This window comes from Mirounga leonina, unplaced genomic scaffold (genome assembly GCF_011800145.1).
Source record: "Mirounga leonina isolate KUSES-001 unplaced genomic scaffold, KU_Mleo_1.0 Mir_170, whole genome shotgun sequence".
In the NCBI taxonomy this organism is placed as follows: domain Eukaryota; kingdom Metazoa; phylum Chordata; class Mammalia; order Carnivora; family Phocidae; genus Mirounga; species Mirounga leonina.
Window position 1 is genome coordinate 40,905,910 of NW_023270433.1, and position 5,271 is coordinate 40,911,180.

At 37.5% G+C, this 5,271-nt stretch overlaps 1 pseudogene; it reads left to right on the forward strand.

Annotated features, from left to right (window-relative positions):
- Nucleotides 1-2,974, forward strand: part of LOC118018158 — a 47,004-nt pseudogene extending 44,030 nt beyond the window's left edge.
- Nucleotides 2,975-5,271: the final 2,297 nt, after the last annotated feature.

Consider the following 5,271-nt stretch of genomic DNA (forward strand, 5'->3'; position numbering starts at 1 on the left):
TAAATATGAAGAGTTTGATCATGTAGGACACACTTGGCAATATCTCTTTGGGTATCTTTTCACATTGTGTTGTGGCCGGAAAACATGATTGTACAGCAAACCTTGGCTTTCTACTCTGCCAGCTTTCTGAGGCCTGCTGTAAAGGTCGTTCAGTGCAGTAGGAAAAATACGAAAGTGCCCCTCCCACACCATCTCAGGTGCTTTCATGCCCATATAAATTAAATGTAGTCAGTAATGCCCTGCTGGGTGTGTCATGGACAATACTATTTATAATTTCCTTTTCCACAAAGCTCAATAGGCTCCAAGGGATCTATCTGCAGGGAACAAACATGTTCTACTTTAGAGCCAAAATGATTCATCCTTATTTTTTGTTCTTTAAAAAATTTTTTTTTGCTATTTCCGTTATGGTAATCCATGGATTGAGGATCCACTGTGTGAACTATGTGGCCTGAGAGCCTTATCTTTATCTATAAAATTCTTCCTTGTTACCTACAGAGTGTAAATTAGTGGTATAAACAAGACTTGGGGAGGATATCGTTAAACTAGTTAAGTGAACAGGCAGCTCTAGTACCCTTAAGCACTTCAAAAGCATGTATTTATCCACAAATAGCTACTATGCTAATTACTGCTTGTTATTATTTAGGTCATTAAATCTACTTCCCTAGAGAACCGCACTAGACAGCTCTTTGTTTTGCAGCCCACTTTGACCTACTGTATACTGTTAAATGGAGTCAAACTCTGTTTCTCAAGAAACACTATTTGCTGACTCTATTTAGTAATTTGACTGGCCTTCCCCGACACAGTTTTTATCGTGCTTCAGTTACATCCATGTGACTGAGGAGTTGGAGGCTGCTGGTGCTCATTCTAATAGTGCTTATGACACTTTCAAAATCATAAACATGTTGCTTTTTTTAGCTTCAGAAAATAGTCTTGCATCTTTACTATATATTGTGGATTCATTGGTATAAACATATTAATGATGAAACAATGTAAATGATAACTTGTCTTGATTGAGATATTGCCATATCAAAATGGTGAAAACAAAAATAGTCTCATGCCTTGCTGACTCTGTCCTCATTACCGGGAGAAGCACAAGCAAACAGAGAAAAAGCCCCGTAAACCATTATTTCTGTTACGTGTTTTGAAGAAACCTGCTTTGCTGAAATTAATCACCTTTAAACTATAAGCTGATTCTGCATTCCATAACGTTTTCTTGGAAAACTAAACAACAGTGATATTCTTCTCATTGAATGACGATCTTTTTTTAACAGCAGGGGTATAGTGGAATTGAGGGTAGCTCTTTATAATAGAATCTAATGATAATTCATAGCTGTAAACATTTGGACATTTCAAAACATTTTGTGTTAATTTAATTTATTATGAATGAGTATAATACATTATTCTAGGAAAGAAATTTGTTCCAGCCCAGTGCTGGTACTCTTCAAGTCACTGGACCATAAAACTTAGCTAACACATACAAGTTGCCCTTGTTACTTTGGCTACCAGGAACCTCAGAGATAATCCTGGGATTAATTGCTGAAATTATCCTTATCTGTAAATCACTTAGTCTTATTTTAATGGTCCAGTTAAATATGCCTTTTTGTAATTAATCAAAGCAAATGCATTTAGGACTAATCATGAAATAAACAATAGACAATCTAATTGTGGCCTGTCAGATAAAAAGGAAAAAGATTAATAAAGTTCTTTACAGAAAATGGTTTAAACAAGAGGTTTCCTTCATTATCCAAATCTAATTTACTTCTGAGAACACATTGCATATTTCACTATTCAAAATAGTGAAAAAACAAAAACTTGTCCCCCATTCATACAAAAACACCAATCAATTTTTTTTTCTAATTTGATTAAAATATTTTCAAACAGATGATGGGAGATTTTTATACAATGCAAAGCATTTAAAACACCAGTAGCCTAAGTATGTAATACTAATGAATTCACCGATGGTATGTTTTTATGCAATTTGCAATAATACTGTTCAGTATTAGATATAGATTATACTTCAACACATAAGCAATGTGTTCTAAGATATAAATAAACAATCCAGGAATCACTTAGGTGAAATATTCAACTGTCTTTGTGATAAAGCAGTCTCATTTCCCCAGAGGCAGAAGGAGATGGGGGAGCTCTTGGCAGAGGCCAAGGTTAAGGGGCTCATGGGTGAATGCCAGGCAGGCCTACAAAACAAAGGTACTTATGAGCTTTGCTGCAGAGATCCTGCTACCATCTTTTCCAAGGAAGAACAAAAACTCATAGCAACTTTGAATAAGCCAGCTGTGCAGTTTCTGTATAACAGAAGTAACAAAACTTAATATACCAACATATCTGACAAGGATTTGTTGAAAAACTTAACTGCTTGACAAGCTGTCCCTGAGTTTTAATGGAAGGGTCCTATTCATAAAAGGATGGCTACTGGGGACAAATTTTGCTCTTGATCCTTTTAGGACGAGAGCTTGAAGATTGCTGATTTTATTGTAATTCCATCATCTACACCACTGTGAAGACACAGACCAAGGTAGAATACCCTGAAGCCTGAATTTATAAAGAGAGACTGAATATTTTGCTGAATGAATTCTAGGATGGCCAGGGATGGAATTATGCCCTCGTGAAGGCCACAGACAGGGCAGCCAGAGGCTCCACCATCTGGAAGAGGATGAGGACTGGAGTGGCTTGTATCTACATCACGCACCTGGCCACTGGGCTAATCTCCACCACTGAACTGGCAAGCAGACCTGAGCTGTCCTCCTTGAAGCCCAGCTTCTCTGCTGTGTTCCTGGCAAGCTCCCAGGCACCTTCTATTTTTCACTGAGTCTAGAAACCATCTTTTTAAAAATAAGTCAGCATATGATGGTGCTCTTTTTTTGATGCAGTGAATTAGTTCTGTCTCTCCCCAAGCGACTGTGTTCACTTATTGATGTATAAGTCCATCTAAGTTCTCTTTTCCCACGTGAGAATACTCAGAGCCAGGATATTTTAGTTCTCAGAGGAAAACATACAAATGAGTGTAAGCTGTATAAATGACCTTTTGTTTGCAATGTTTTTCTGATGTTTACCACCTATTCAGGCTTCTTTTGGGGAGTTCCCTTTGGAGTTAAGTGCAGTAACTCCCAGAAGGATTCTGAAGTTGTTGGTTGGTGTCTACACAGCACCTACCCATTCATTCCTGAGAGGCTGTTAAAAAGTCCAAAATAGGTCTGAAATCATCAAGCCCCAACAAACTAACTTTTGGAACCTCTGCTTCTATGATTGTGCATACCTAATTGCTTTGGCAAAAGTCCTTCCACCGTGTGCTTTTGAATTTGGGTGATGACATGTAACCGAAAGAGCTCGGAACTCCTAAAATGACATGATGCATAGCTTTTGATGCATAGCTTTGTTTAAGGTGAAAGTCATTTGTGCCCTGTATTAATTGGTGATCTGAATTTTGCAGCAATCCCACATGTCCAGTTAGGAGTTTCATTTCATGAAAAGGGCATTAGGGTCACCAAAGTGTAAGCTTTGAGTGACTGTTCAGCTCTGCTAATGGCTCCTTTCATAACTTATGCACTTTCTGATTGCTTTCCCAGTTAACTCAGTCCATTCTGGGAAATACAGCTAATTTGGGGGACCCTCGCTGATGTATCACAGGACTCATATTCTTATCTTTTGGCTTTTTCTCTCCATTAAGTTGTACTTACCAAAGCTGGTGGACGCTCTTCCCTTTGTTGAAGAATTAAACTTGTCCCCACGCACAGCCTTGTGCACCACCAGGGGTACTCTTCACAATACCAGGGAACCTTGCCTATCTTGTGTCAGCCTCCCTCCTCTAAAGTCTACCCTTACGTGTACATCCATCATGTTTGTCTCATTTTTATACATTGCCATTAGTTTTGCCATTAGTTACTGATTATAGAGGATTTACAGATACCTTTGCATCACTAGTGTGGATGGTTATGTTTGTCATTTTAAGAAATACAGAAGGGCTCCGTGTGACTGTGGGCACAGGTGGCCCAAGCTGGAGCCTGACTGCTTTACCAGGTGCTTGAGTGGGACAGACGCGTTCAGTGTCCTACTTCCTGATTGTATGTGTCCTAGAAGGAACAGAGCTTGATTGTTTTGTTTGGAAGTTGTAATTAATGGGTGGTTAAAACAACATTATGGGACTATACGTATGTATATAAAAGGTAATACATGTGTTTTATGTGCTCATCAAGGAAAATGATACAGTTTTATACCAAATCCATGTTTTCCTAAGTATAAATAAAATTTTTGAAATGGCTTTAAAACCCGGCCTTATATAGGCTATAAAAATATAGTTAGATTTTTAAAATTTATTATCCAGACCTCCAGCCTGTAATAAAAATTTAAAATAATCTATATAACAATCAGATGAAAATTTCTGTTAGCTGGTTTATGCTTCTATTATAGAATATATTCTAATAGGAGTTGATTTTTCTTACAATATCATTAAGTCAATATTTATATTTCTTGAGAACTATCTAAGTCAAAGGCTATCTTATGATTTGGCAAAAAGTGAAGCTTTATGGCATCTCACAGTTAAAAAATGGAAAAATTTTCACAATCAAGTCAAACATGTTTAGTAAATTTTATCAGATATACTGAGTCATTTGATTGTGCTCACTAGGACCCTATGACCCAGATTGTCTTTGGTACCCTCTTTCTGTTTCAGTACAGAAACTCCAACTGAGTATTTTGATATAAACCTTTGTACATAGATCAGGTATGAAAGGAAATAGCAAAGTTCAGTGCTTAATGAAATAGCGTTGTAACATCCTTACCTCTGAAGTACATACCATCTTTAAGACTTCAGAAAATGTCTTGATAACACATTTGGAGGTGTCATTAACCTCTCTGTTTGAGCTATACCTACAATGCAGAATTTTAGGTTTAGCAGTGTATGCAAATGCATACATGATGGTATGCAAACAAAAGATATATAAAAATCCTTCTCTCTTTTTTATTTTATTTTACTATGTTATGTTAATTACCATCATTAGTTTTTGATGTAGTGTTCCATGATTCATTGTTTGAGTATAACACCCAGTGCTCCATTCAGTACGTGCCCTCTTTAATACTCATCACCAGGCTAACCCCTCCCCCCCACCCCCTCCCCTCTAGAACCCTCAGTTTGTTTCTCAGAGTCCATAGTCTCTCATGGTTCATCTCCCCCTCTGATTCCACCCCCTTCATTTTTCCCTTCCTGCTATCATCTTCTTCTTCTTCTTCTTCTTCTTCTTCTTCTTCTTCTTCTTCTTC